Below are 15409 nucleotides of genomic sequence, written 5' to 3'. Positions count from 1 at the left end.
AAGAGAAATTCTTCACCATGTAATCGTTGTTGAATTGCTAGCTTATTAAACATTCTTAGAAAGCAGAACATGATTTTTGAATCTAGCCTTTTGGAACCTCTTTAATGAGTGGTTAAACAAAAAATTATCAAAATGACTGAAAATCCACTATTAGATTAACATTATACTCAAAGTTCCCTTGAGATGCAGGTAGGCTGGATTCCTTTTCTATTAAATTAATGGAATAATCTTCCTTTTGCTTGGTTGGACAGTCCATGACACTTGTTCCAAAACAAGAAAAGATACTGGAGAGAAAAAAAGAGGAAGGAGAGCTAAGGCTGCTGAAATTAGCATATTTCCCATTTGGACTTTAATGCTTTGTGACTACAAAGAATTAGAATTTCATCTTAAGATAATAATTTCAAAATGGATGTGCTAAAGGATAGCTTCGAAATGTAATATTTAATGCTGTAGCATTACTTGAAGACAAAGGTTTACAGAAAACTTTAAATTCCAGAAACACTGTAATGTTCCAATAAACACCTAGGAGAAATATAATTTAAAAATTCATCTGTTCAAAGCAAATCCTGGCATGAAAGTCTGTGAGTCAGTTATCTCCAAACAGGAAGTGGCACTGTAGCTCAATTTGGAGTGGGCTCCCCTTGAGCTAAAGAACTTTGGGATATGTTAATACCCAAGCCCTGAGTTCAAGGCCCATAACTGACAAAAATAAATTTTAAAGAATTAAATCATTAGGGCTGGAAGAAGACTCAGTGGTAGAGTCATTGTATTGCATGCATGAAGTCTTAGGTTCAATTCTTCAGCACCATATAAGCAGAAAAAACTAGAAGTGGCACTGTGGCTAAAGTGGTTGTGCGCTAGCCTTTAGCTGAACAGCTCAGAGACAGCACCCAGACCCAGAGTTCAGGCACCCCTACCAACAACATCAACAACAACAACAACAAATTAAGGCATCAAACAACCTGAAGATGTTGTCCAGAATAATGAATGCAGCATTATCCGTTGACATGACTCAGTGACTTGAAACCAAGTTTACCAGGGGAGATGGTGGGTATTTTGTGTGTGTGTCAAAACATGCAAAATTATTTTCTACTTTCCCAGGGAAGGAGAAAGGAGGAAATGGGGGGGGAAGAGTGAGGTGTTTGGTGGACTTGCCTTTTGGTTCACTGATAGATTGCTGGAGTCAAATTCAGAGAAATTCTGCTTGCAATCCTAGTTGCCTGCGTAATGACGAAGGCATGTCCTGGAAGTGATTTTGTCCTGTCCTTGGCCTGGTTCCAACCACCACTGGATAATCCAAGTCCCACTGGAAGACCAAGATGCCTTGAAGACTACTGATCCATTGTGCAGGTGGACCTAACCACAGCCAGAATAGGCAGAAAATGCAATTCCGAGGGAAGCACTGGAAATCTACAGCAGGCAGAGATTTTTTTAATATATTTTTATTGTAAAAATACTGTACAGAGGGCTCAGAGTTACAGGACTAGGTAATGAGTACATTTCGTATACAGCATTGTTACCTCCTCCTTTGTTTTTCTCCTACCATCCTTTCCTTCCCCACATCTCCAACTCCTCCCTCCTCGACCCCTGCCTGAGATTGTAAATTCATTTTCTGCACAGTGTCCTGTACATCTCATTGTCACAATGGTCAACCTGAATCCCCATTTAAGCATTCTGCTATATCCCTTCCTCTCTCCAAATTACAGATATATATATATATGTATATATGTATATATATATATATATATATATATATATATATATACTATATATATATACTTCTTCATCTTCAAAGAAGTCTCTCTTTAAGTCTTCAGCCAATTTAGATATTGGACAGTTGTTCCTTTGAGGATGTGTTGTTGGGGTATTTATGATTTTGAGTCCTAAGTATATTTTCTATATAAGACTTTGTCTGCTTTATGACTCATGAAGAACTTCTCCCACTAAGTGGGCTTTTTATTGATCTTGCTGTCTATGAACTTTACCTTGCAGAAGCTCTGCTGTTTCATGCAATCCCATTTGTCCAACCTCTCTTTGATTTGTTTTGTTTGTGGTTCTCTATTAATATATATATATATATATATATATATCACCCTGCATGATATATATGATACATAAATATGTATATGGATCTAGCTTTCGTTTTCTACAGGTGTATAACCAATTTTACCAGCACCATTTACTGAAAAGGCTGTTTTTCTTCCGTTCTATTTTTTTAGTTCCCTTGTCAAAGATTAGGTTGCAATATGTCAGTGTGTTTATTTTTGAGTCTTCAGTCCTATTCATTGGTCCTCAGAACTGTTCTTGTGCCAGTACCAAGCTCTTCTTATTATTGTGGCTTTTTAGTATAGTTTGAAATTTGGAACTGATATTGCTCCAGTGCTCTTCTTTCTTCTAAGAATTGATGAAACTACAGCCAGCATTATACTTAAAGGTGAAAAGTTAAAGGCATTTCTTATTAATTCAGGAAAGAGATAAGGATGTCTGCTCTCTCCACTCCTCTTCAACTACTTAGTATTAGAATGCTAGCTGGGACATTAAGACAAGATGCAAATTTAAAGGGAATCCAAATAGTGAAAGATGAAGTAAAACGTAAAAGATGACCAACGGAATAGAATTGAAAACACAGGAACGAACCTACAGTCCCATAGCCATCTAATTTTCGATAAGGGAGCTGAAAAATAGAATGGAAGAAAGAAAGCCTCTTCAGTAAATGGTGCTGGCAAAATTCATCCACTACTTGTAGAAAACTAAAGCTAGATCCTTATTTATCACCCTGCAACAGAATCAACTCCAAATGGATTAAAGACCTCAGAGTCAAAGTAGACACTCTGAAAATATTACAGGATGGAATAGGAGAAACCCTAGGTGTCCTTGGCACAGGCCGAAATTATCTTAATAGAGACCCAGAAACACAAAAAAAATCAAAAAAAGGTTGGACAAATGGGATTGCATGCAATTGCAGAGCTTCTGCCTGGCCAAGGACATAGCTAGCCAGATCACTAGAAAGCCCACGGATTGGGAGTAGATATTCACTAGCCATACAATTTACAAGGGTCTCATATCTAAAATATACTTGGAACTCAAAATATTAAATCCCCCAACAACAAATCCTCAAAGAAACAACTGCCCAATAAATAAGTGGGCTAAAGACTTAAAGAGAAACTTCTCTGAAGAAGAAAGAAGGATGGCCAATAGACACATTTAGAAATGCTCAACATCCTTAGCCATAAAAGAAATGCAAATCAAAGCAACATTGAGATACCACCTCACTCCAGTTAGAACAGCAAAAATCAAGAACTCTAACAACAGCAGATGCTGGAGGGGATATGAACAGAAGGGAACCTTACTTCACTGTTGGTGGGAATGTAAACTTGCTCAACCACTTTGGAAAGAAGTATGGAGGTTCCTCAAAAGACTTCACATAGAGCTCCCCTATGACCCAGCAATCCCACTTTTGGGCATTTACCCAAATGTTGACAAACAAGACCACACTAAAGCTACCAGCACAACTATGTATATTGCAGCATTTTTTACCATAGCTAAGATATGGAACCAACCCAGATGCCCTTCAGTAGATGAATGGATCAAGAAAATGTGGTATATATACACAATGGAATTCTATGCCTCCATCAGAAAGAATGACATTGCCCCATTTGTTAGGAAATGGAAAAACTTGGAAAAAATTATAGTAAGTGAAGTAAGCCAGGAACAAAGTAACACAGGTCCCATGGTTTCCCTTATTTGCAATATCTAGTATATGTATGAGTCAAGCGGAAAAATTCAGATAATGTGATGTTAGGAAAATGAATCCTTAGATAGGTATTTTAATGTTTTTTTTTGTTTCATGCATGTGTTTCTAATGCATTTATAAGATTATTTCTTTGTTGCTTTGTATGTCCCTCCCCCACAGTATAACCCCCACTTTCAATATATTTGATGTCAGTGTAACTTGTGGAGGAGATGGGGAAAAACAAGTCGTTTAAGGATTCAGGTGGACCTGTTGCAACAATGAGAAGTACAAATTGTCATGTCAAAAATGAGCTTTACAATGTCGGTGGGGGTGGAGGGATGGGAGGAAGGATTGGGTGGGGGGGTGATTGGGAGGCTGGGAAGGGAGGTAAAGGGTAAACAAAGGAGGAGGCTGCAATGCTTGGTAAGAAATGTATGCATTATCTTGCCCATGTAATTGTAACCCCTTTGTACAGTATGTTCACAAATAAAATAAAAATTAAAAAAAAAACATGGGTACTCCACCACTTTTTGGTTCAATCACTTCTAACCTCAAAGATATACTTTGCTAACAAAATGCTTAGAAGAAACCGAAGAATACTTCACTTTTATCTTCTCTCTTAAGAATCTCTTTAGATACCATATCAGGACCAGTGAAGTTATTCTTTCAAAAATTATTTCAATAGATTATCTTTCTCTTGGTCTTGCATTTGCTCAGAAGGATGTATGGAAAAGAATAGAGTTAAATCATCCATACCTTTTATGACAGTGTCTGTTACAAAATGACAATGCTCCTATGTCCTATGTCTCTGTCCTTCTCTTAGCTCTTGCGTGATTTCCAACTAATCACAGATTCTTGGCTTCAAGTCTAGTGAAGGTGAAGCACTATAAGTCCTTCCCCACTGCTACCTCTTCATGGTTTCTCTTTTAAAACTCTTTTATTTGGATGTGGAATTTATTTTCATGTCTTCATTCAATCCATTCTAAATTGTAGTGAGCTAAATAGGCTCTGTAAAATCACTTTAGGTAGCAAAAATATTAAGACAATATATCAAAAAGTTTGGCCACCCTCCACTGCTGAAGCCAATATGCTTAGCTAGGGCTTCTAAGAACACGTTTTCTTGACTTTTCAATTTGCTCAATTCTTTTCTGATCCCAAAACTTTTGGGCTTATATAATAAGAGAAGTCTTCACTATCTCGTTAATAAGGATATTATATTTTTGAGCTACTAAGAAATGTGAAATCATTGGTTTCAAGTATCCAATCAGGTTTTTTTCTGTAGTTCAGTGCTTCACATGCAAAGACATTGTAGAACGTATTACAAACATTTTTGAGTGCACTTTTTCCCTAAATATTTTGACCCAAATTATCTTTTTCAGAGAATTACTGTTTGGTAATTAAAGTCAATACACAAATTTTGATTTTTTTTTAAGAACGTTGAATTTAAATTCCACTACAACCTTGTTTCACACAGTGAGTAGATTTCCTGGGTAAGGACAATTCTCAAGGGAACCTACAGGACTTATACCAAGGGTTCTGAGGTTTGTTTGTTTAGTATGAACATGAGCCATCTTCACCCTCTTTGCTCCCTCTCAGTTAAGTCTCCATTGATTATTTTGCATGAAAGCCTATTTTCCCAAGAAATTTTAAATTTTCCTAATAGGCTAAGTTGTTAAAAAGTTTGAACAAATTAAAATTTACCTGTCAGTTTTGGGGGGTGTGCAGTCGTGGGGCCTGAACTCTGGGCCTGGGCGCTTTAGCTCAGCTCTTCAGCTCAAGGCTAGCGCTCTACCACCTGATCCACAGCACCACTTCCGGCTTTTTTTTTCTTTTTGCTTATGTGGTGCTGAGGAATTGAACCCAGGGCCTCAGGCATGCAAGGCAAGCGCTCTTACCACTGAGCCACCTTCCCAGCCAAACCTGTCATAATTTTAAAACTCTTTTGAAATTCCTTTATTAGAACCACAAGTTCATCAATCCTAACTCCACCTTTAATATCAAAAACAGTTAACATGTTGTTTTCATGATATAGTGTCCATGAAACTACTATTTTCCAGTGGCTTTGTTATGCATATATATAGCCTTATAATCTGATGATAAGCAAAATGAACTCCAAGATATGGAAACAGAGAGTATTATTTGCGATTGTTGTTTTTAATGTACTATGTGATTTCCATTTTCTTTTGGGGTTTTCCCCTATGCTTTTTTCCCTGCTGTATTTGATTTTGGTAGCCTGTGTATTGTGTATATATTTACCTTAATTAAGGAAGGGACGAGGAACAACAAAATGGTGAGACAAAGGACAAAGGCAAACCAATGCAATAGCAATACTCACAAGACAATATGTTGGAAATGTACATTACAACTTGTGAGGGGTACTGGGGTCAAGGAAAACTGTGAAGAAAATGAGGGAAGGGGTAACAAGTTTGAAAAGTTATGTATTCACTACCTTAAAGTTACTGTAACCACACTGTACATCACTTTGACAATAAAATTAAATTTAAAAAATAAGCTGCATGAAATAAAATTTCACTGTATTGGTAAAGTACATAGTACTCTTTATGTAGTAACTTTTTAAAATTCCATACTTTTGGTGTCTAATTTGAATTAATTACCCCTTTTTAATCAGAGGACCATCAACTTGAATGCTATCCAACTAGACAATATTTTCACAATATACTTACCAATATTTTGAAAAAAGAATAAATATAGTACTTTCTCATACTAAAAGTGAAAACAGTTTAATTCTATGGAAACAAATAACTTGTAAAAGTAAATAAGTTGTTAAGAAGACAGAATATATGTGTTCGTCAACATTCCAATGACTAGTAATTACTCATTTTCAAATTCTGAAGATTCCATACCTGAGAGATTCAAAACAATACCGGCTTGCATGTTATGTAATTTTACAATAGATGCATTTTCCAATGGGTTGTTACAGATTGAGAGACAACAGAAAAATAACCATGTTCTGGTAGAGGATAAAACTATGTAGCATCGGTAATAATTAATTCTTCAAGAGTAAGCAATTGTTTATCACAATAAGCTATTATTTTTATGACCACCAATACCAATATTTATGATATAGAGTCATCCTAGCCCAAAATTCTCCAACTTTTAGGGTGCATCTCAAACTTCCCTTAATTCATATGATAAATAGCTTATCTCTATTGTGAAAAAATACAACTCTGCTAATGTGATGCGATTCATGTTCTGGTAAGAACACCACAATAAAGTGGGTTGCATCATTTTCCCCCCACTGGTATTTTTGAGATCAGAACATTTGCAAATATTACTTATATTTATAATTTTTAGCTATCATATAAATTCTGGATGCTAAGATTGGAAGATTACAGTTGAAAGCCCACCCAGGCAAGAATATTCCCTAGATTCTTATCTCCAATAAACTTCTCAGCAAAAGCCAGATGAAAGTGGCACTGAGGTTGAAGTGGTAGGGCATGAGCCTTGAGCATAAACAGGCTCAGAGACAGTGTCCAGGCCCAGAGTAAAAGCCCTAGGACAAACCAATAAAACAAAAACAAAAATAAAATCAAACCCCAAATGTAACATTTTTCTCACTGTATACAGTAGCAAATAATTAAGGAAATTGCTTCCTGTGTTACATACAGGTAGAAGAAAGAAGATGTCACACGATTATACTCTTCATACCATGTTATACCAAAGACTCCAAAAATTTCTCTTATTCTAAATTCATAAATTAATGTCATCAATTTGTTGGCAACTCTGTCTACAACATTCACATTATCATTTCATACATGAACTGTTGGAATTATGTATTAACTAAGTTTTTGAAAGAATATTCTAGGCACATAGAATGCAAAATCATTTGTGAATGTCAATTAAACCCTCTAATTAAAAACAATTTTGTAGAATCCTATAGAATATAAAATTACAAACAAAACCAAAATATTTTAAATCTAAATTCTAATTTAGCAAGATCTTCAAAATCCTTCATTAGAGGAACTTTGCTATTTTTCCAAGCTTAAGCTTGTGTAATTCTTCATCATTTCTTTGGGTTACAACAGAATGATGATAACTTATTTTTTCAAATTTTGGATGGGAATCATGAGTCATTTTGCATCTAGGAGTGTTCTGTAATGAAGAGAGAATTTAAAACACAAGTGAGGATTAAGTATGAGTTGCATTTCAACAGGAAATTTGACTTCTCAAAACATAATGACAAAATTAGCCCAAATGTCCAACTATGTATTCCTTTCTTGTTTATTTTGTTTTATTAAGTTAAAATTATACACTTTGGTCCAGGGAAGGTATCAATATGTAATTCCATTCTCTAATCTCCTGTCTTAATCTCAGTGCTAGAATTCTAAGCTTGTATCACATTGCCCTGCCATAGTTTCTTGGTTTATTTAATCTAAATATAGACTACCAATTCTGAACTTCTCCAGTGATATTATACACCAGAGTGACTGCTTAAACTTTATCTACTATTTTCAAAGATGTTCTAACATTTGATACAGGATATGAACATTTTCAAATGCACCTGCCAGATCTCTGATTCATTCCTCCATGGACCTGATCCCTTTAATAATGATTATTGATTCTTACTATCTCTGATCCCTACCAATGTAATATTCTCAAACTTATTTGAAGGAAGTTCATTTGAGGACTTTCAAATATTAAAAATTATCACTTGATTCTAGTCTTGTTCAGGACATATATTTATTGTTTTGTAACTTTTCTACACATTCTGAGAGCTGTTTCATTTGTGTATTTGTGTGTGCATATATAAGTGCCTCTGGGTGTATGTGTATGTCTGTATGTATATATGCAAAAGCCTCAAGCTTTTATTAAGCAATCTTGCTCATGACTGATATTCCATCAATTGAGCCATTCTTCCAATCCAGATATTGACTGCTTAATTTTATATACTGTTGCAAAGAATGTTCTGCCCAGGCTGGATGCCAATAGAACTTCCCAGACTCCTTTACATTCTTAGGTTTTATTTCTCCAGGAGTATCAACTTTTAAACGACAAACATTTTTGTGAGAGTAATGTCTAAGCTGTAGCCCATATTTTTAACTCAAGAATTCTTTTTTTTTGTTTTGGTGGGGTGTCTGGTCATGGTGCCTGAACTCTGGTCCTGGGCTCTGTCCCTCAGCAATTCAGCTCACGGCTAGCCCTCTACCACTTGAGTCACAGCGCCAATTTTGGCTTTTTTCTTTTTTGCTTAAGTGGTACTGAGGAATCGAACCAAGGGCCTCATGCATGCGAGGCAAGCTCTGTACCTCTGAGACACCTTTCAGCCCTAACTAAAGAATTCTTATAAAGATAGATGAACAGACACATTACACATCTTGAGTGTACACTGTTAGGAATGTGATCGTAAGCTGGGTTATGGAGGGATATGAGGATTGAGGTTCAAAACCAGCCCCGGTAGGAAAGTCCCAGAGACTCTTTTCTCAAATTAACTAAAAGAAAACTGGAATTGGCACTGTGGATCAAGTGGTAGAGCATTAGCTTGAGCTGAATAGCAGAGAGACTGCTCGCAGGCCCAGAGTTCAAGTCCCAAGATCACCGCCAACAAATATATATATATGTGTGTGTGTGTGTGTGTGTGTGTGTGTGTGTGTGTGTGTGTGTGTGTGTGTGTGTGTGTGTGTGTGTTTGTGTCTGTGTGTCTGTGTGTGTGTGTAAAGAAAAAAAAAAGAAATGAGATCTTAGACACCAGTTTATTGCTAGCATAATCCCTGCTCTCACAAGATGGACATTTTTCCAATTAAATCCATGCTTTTATATCTGACTTTCATTGAAAACAGAATTATTCTTCCATTGTACTTTCTACAAAGTTGCATGATTAGCAAGCATGATTTAGAATGGGAGTGGCCTCATACTTCATGTTCCACATAGGGTTCTTGCTTTCTGTATATCACTCTCATAAATCTACATACTGGACTTGGCTTTATTGTTTCAATGTTGCTTATTTGTAGTCTTCTATACTGTATGTAACCCTTATACTTAAACACAGAACTTCTCTTTCTCCTATTATTGCTATTGTTTCCTTACTGTTAGCTCATGCACACTTGGGAAATAATGAACAGCACGTACAGTCACAAAAAGAATGTTCTGAAAACCTTCTTCCTATTTAAAATTCGCCTTAACTTACAGAGAACTTACAAAGTTTGAACTCAATGTACTCATGTATAATATATTTATAAGCAATATAAATTTCATATTTTCTCTTTACTAAATTTTCTCTGAAATACGTTTTACCTCAGGTCCATAGGTGTTCTAGTCTTCTAGCAGTGAAGCCAGAAAACATTCACTATAGCTCAAGCAGCACCATCGATTGTTACTGGAAGTAACTGTTACTGGATGTGGAAACTGACCCCAGGAGAGGAATGGAACATAGAGGAAAAACAAAGTTCAAGTTACCTTGTGCTTTCCTTTTTACTGTACAAGAAAGTTATCCCAAGGCTTGAAGGAAACTCTGTCCCTGGCTTTTGAGTGTGTTCTTTACTCATATAATTTTTTTTTGGAAACTTCTAGTTCATAGTGTTACAAAAAGAAATAATGTACCATTTGAAGGCCAGTATAAAACAAAAGGAAATAACATTGTTTTAAAAGTGTTCTCCTGCAAAGTAACAAAGACATAGAGGTTTTAAAGTATCTTATAGATGGCTATTTCAATCCTGAGATGATTCTCTTGATGCAGGAGTCAGTTATCAATTCCTTTGGTCTGGTTCTGAGTTCTGCAGAGCAACAAGGATTCCAAAAAAGCAGGATCCAGTCAATATGATCAGCAAAAGAAGACTCTACTCTGACCAGTTCACCTTTAAGGAGGGCCCCAAAGAAAAATCTGGGATTTTTATTTGCTTGTTTGTTTAGTTTGTGCTAGTCCTGGGGCTTGAACCCAGAGGCTGGATCCTGTCCCTGAACAGTTGTCTTTCCTGCCCACCTACCCCAAAAGCTAGTAATCTACTGTTTGAGCCAAAACTCCACTTCTGGTTTTTTGGTGTTCAATTTGCGATAAGAGTTTGACATACTCTCCTGCCTGGTTTGGCTTTGAATTAAGATAGTAAGAAAGCTAAGTGACATCAACTGTATAGACTTCTCTTTTGAAACAAAAAATATTAGACGAAGTTTATTGTAAAGCTAGTATTTGACAATTTTTAAAGGAAGACAATATGTCTAGCAAAGAAGCCATAACTTAAATAACTCAGCAAAAGTAGGTGCACTGAATCATTTTGAAATTATTTTTTCTGCTTGGGAAGTTTATTGATCTTGTCCTTCCTTTTGGGGAAACTTAAGGTAATATTTGCACTTTTTGTTGGTTGTGGGGCTTGAACTCTGATCCTGGGCGCACTCCCACAGCTCTTCAGCTCAAATTGAGTGCTCTACCGCTTAAGCTACAGCACCACTTCTGGGTTTCAGGTGGTTAATTGAAGATAAGTGTCTCATGGACATTCCTGACCAGGCTGGCTTTGAACCACAATTCTCTGGTTTCCTGAATAGCTAGGATTCCAGGCGTGATCCACCAGCACCCAGCTCATATTTGCATTTATGTGCACTGAATGATACTATGTAGACAAATAATGGAAATTTGAATCAAATGATGGCATTGCAGCTTTTCAGAAAATTTGAGGTAACAATAAATATGTCCTCCTTTTCCATGTTGTTTCATTAATGACTCATGAGCTATGGGACCCTTAGTTAGCATTCTCTGCCGTCTGTGTAGGTGTATTTAGTATCAGGAAATGTTCATAGAGAAATATAGAAAGACTGAGATTTTTAGAAAGCAAAGAAGTTAAGGTAAGAAAAAACAGCACAGAAGGAGATACATGTATTACACAGAGATTAAGAAGTAGCCTAAGAGATTTAGAATGCTAAAGGTAATGCGGAATAAGACTAGTTGATAACTATTTGTTCAATAACCAAAAATGGTTCTCTATAAACGTTTCTGGTATACGTTAGTAACTATCATTTATTCATTACCTCTGTAGTTATTCCTTCTCTTCTGTCACAACTGTTAATTTGCCTCTGCCATTGTGGTGCCATGAATAACCAAAAAGATTTCCAAATCTCACTTAGACTACCCTTCTCATTGTGATTAGCAGAGACCATTCAAAAACCTGGAATCTTTGAATTTCCAGAATTAATCTTCACCTGACATCTAAGCACATTCAAGACATTAATTGCTCTGACCTAATGAACAAAACTTTTTTTCAACACAATATCCTAATATAAGAAAAAGTACATGAATTATGGACTATTGTCAGGTGTCAGTATGGCAGGAGCAATTACATATTCCAAGTAGGGGTTCTTTATTTTGCATTTACTAATTAAATGTTTTTTGCTTTGGGTTTTTTTTTCCTTTTTTGCTCAAGGCAATCACTGTACCACTTGAGGCACAGCACCATTTCCAGTGTTTTTCTGTTTATGTGGTACTGAGGAATTGAATTCAGGGTTTCATGCATGCTAGGCAATCATCATATCATGAAGCCACATTCCCAGATCCCTAAATGACTTTCTTAAGTTAACATTACATTTTCATTCTGTAACTATGTACCATAATATTGGCCAGGTGCTAGAAAATAATGTAGAAAAGAATACAATATAAAAAATCCAGTAAGGCTAGGTGGAAAATGAATAACCCTGACAGTCTTGCAAGGGCTCAGAGGGTTGATCTCATGGAGATGTATCAACATGCTGAACGAGACAGCTCCCTACCCACAGCCCAACTCCAGAATGAGTGGGCCATCTTGGGTTCCAGCTACCTGGGGACATTGGCCCACCTCCTACAGCACCCATTCTACCCGTTCCTGAGAGCTACAGTGAGAGAGAGAAGAGAGAGAGAGAGAGAGAGAGAGAGAGAGAGAGAGAGAGAGAGAGAGAGAGAGAGAGAGAGAGAGAGAGAGAGAGAGAGAGAGGAAGAGAGGGAGGGAGGGAGAGTTGGTGATAGGGAGAGAGGGAGAGAGGGAGAGAGGGAAAGAGAGAGAGAGAAAATCAGAATTACACTTAAATCAGGTGCCAGTGGCATAAAACTCTAATCCTAACTACACTGGAGGCTGAGATTTGAGGATCATGGTTCATAGACAGCCCTGGAGGAACGTGTTTGAGAATCTTATCTCCAAAGAACCACCAGAAAACTGGAAGTGACACTGTGGGATCAAGTGATAAAGCGCAAGCCTTGAGCTGAGGAGCTCGGGAACAATGCCCAATCCTAGAGTTCAAGAACCACGATTGAAAGAAGTGGACTTCCCACCACAAGAACTGGACTGAATAGCACCCATTGTCCTAGGGAGCATGGTAGAGAAGTCAGGCCGAGCTTCCTGTGAACTTGAGGTCATAAGTAGGTCATCTGGCTTCTCTTTGCCTCAGATTCCCCAGCTGCAAAACTGAACAAAGTGAAGGATCCCCTTCCTCATTGGGATAGGGTAGTAATGAAAGAGAGCCATGTTTCGGTTCATAATCCCATACCTGTTGCATGATTAATAACAGGCCCCACCTGAGCCCTTTCTGGTATCTTCCTGTCATATGCTCACAGAATTGCTAAAACCTTATCTGAAGGCCATTCCCTCTCTTTTCCAGAGATCGCTCTGTATAAATCCCTTGTTTCCTCACAACTGTCCTGTGAGGAGACTAAGGTCCAATGGTTGAGGCCCTACAAAGAGCTTCACGTGTGGTCAAGAATCCTCTGCTATGGACTGAGTTTAGGATAATCCATGTTAACCGATGACTGAGCATGACACCACATGTCTACCATCCCAATTACAGAGGACCAGGCCTGGTGGAACATACCTTTCACAGGAGGACCATGATCCAGCCCAGCCTGAGCATATTTGTAGTTTCTATCTCAGAAATCCTCAAGACAGAAAGGTGGCTCATCAGCGCCATGGAGAGGAAACAAGCAGGGGGGACATGGTGCCCCCAGAGGGGTGTTTGACCCAGGGTATGTTGTTGTTGGGACAGAAACTCACCTGTGCTGCTGGGAGAAGCTGTTGGCAGCTGCTCCAATTGGGGCAGCAGCGATGGCGCCAGCATTGTGGACACATGGGCCCAGAGCAGAAGACTAGGGGCAGGGACCCGGTCTGGGATTTAGGCCGGCTGGCAGCTAGACATTGATTGAGGTTTGAAACCTGGCACTGCGTGAAGGGAGGGGAGGGGCCAGGTGGGGTGCGAGCATCAATTTTCTACTAAACTCCAAAGTCACCTCGAGTCTATTCCTCAGGACTCAGCCCCTTCTACCTTCCTGAACTGCTGGTAGTGGTGTAAACTAACAGAGGGAATCCCAGTGCTACCTGGCAGCATGGAATGTGGGCATGGCCACCATTCTTGTATCCCATTGGTCAGAAAGAAGCATGAAAGAATGGGGGTGTGGCCAGAATCCTGTGAAGCAAACAGCATGGGCGGAGTCAAGATGACAGTGGTTCTCCCAGCCTTTTTCCCAGGAAATTCTGTCCAATTCAGTTGGAGAGAAGAGGGTGACCTGCTTTAACTGGATGGCTACACAGATTGCTGTATAGTTCTGTTTGTTGCCAGTCCCAGACTTTGAACTTAGGATCTGGGCACAGTTCATGAGCTGCTTTTGCTCAAGGCTGGTCCTCTACACTAGAGCCACAAGATTTCTGGCTTTGTTGGCACCGAAGTTGGACAGGGGTCTCAAGGATTTTCCTGCTTAGGGTGACTTTGACCATGATCCTCTATTCACAGCCTTGTAAGTATCAAGAAGGACTGCTGAGATCCACTGGTGCCTGCCTAATCATTGGCCTTGTTGATGTTCTTGGACAGACTGGTGAGTTCCCGATCCTCGGGTTGAAGTGGTGGGAGCTGGAGCCCACAATTCAAATCCTGGTCGTGCCACCTCCAAATTGTAGGAGATCCTAAGAAACTTGTTCCTATCCATATGATTACCAATGTAATGTGATGTAAGTCATGATTGAATGAACAGTTCTTGAATGATTCTAGGATAAAATTATACACACTTATATTACACGACACTGATTGATTTTAGTTAATATTTTATTAAGCATTTAAGCAATCACATTCATCAAATGGAGGCATAATGAAATACCTAAGAATTGGGCCTCAAATACTATAAAGGTGAGTTTTTTCTACCAGGACTGGGATTGGAACTCATAGTCTGGGTACCTCTGTTGCACTGTGTGGGAAGGGGAAGCTTGCTTCCTTAAAGTCAAAAAATTCAAGTTTGTTCCTTAGGCTTGAAAACGATCACCAGCACTAGAAAACACCCTATTCATGTACAATTTACATATATGTTTTATATTCTTATACATATGTTGACACCGTATTGCATTCAGAGTAGTTATTTTATTTTTTGTTTTATTCATGTATTGACCATTTATTGTATTGACTATTATAGCACATAAAACATTGACTACATAGGATATAGGTCTACAGATGTATTCCACTTCATACCTGACACACAGAAGATGCACAGTAAAGGAATCCATGTGTCACCATCATCCTCTTACTCCACGATTCATTGTTTGGGACTACTGACATCTGAACTCATGGCCTACAAGGCCAAATTCATGAATGGGTGAGTGCAAACATGCCATCCTGGGGGAAATTGAGGTGCAGGTTGTTCCCAGGACCTGAGAACCCCTGGGGTTAATCAAAGAAGAACAGATTGACATGTAGATGGCATATGTGTGTGTGTGTGTGTGTGTGTGT

The 15409-nt window shown here is 38.1% G+C and overlaps 1 long non-coding RNA gene and 1 pseudogene across 1 annotated transcript; both read right to left on the bottom strand.

The window, feature by feature from the left end:
• The window catches only part of LOC138805446 (MTRF1L release factor glutamine methyltransferase-like), a 408270-nt pseudogene that overhangs the window by 166300 nt on the left and 226561 nt on the right, over positions 1-15409 (bottom strand).
• LOC138805448 (uncharacterized) lies at positions 7724-13964 on the bottom strand. Its single transcript, XR_011365541.1, has 3 exons — positions 13693-13964; positions 9986-10096; positions 7724-7846 (listed from the first exon to the last, which is right to left on the bottom strand). It is a non-coding gene; the product is annotated as an uncharacterized lncRNA (long non-coding RNA).

This window comes from Dipodomys merriami, unplaced genomic scaffold (assembly GCF_024711535.1).
Source record: "Dipodomys merriami isolate MVZ:Mamm:240054 unplaced genomic scaffold, mDipMer1.0.p SCAF_393, whole genome shotgun sequence".
Taxonomy (NCBI): domain Eukaryota; kingdom Metazoa; phylum Chordata; class Mammalia; order Rodentia; family Heteromyidae; genus Dipodomys; species Dipodomys merriami.
This window is presented reverse-complemented; position numbering and strand designations above follow the sequence as displayed.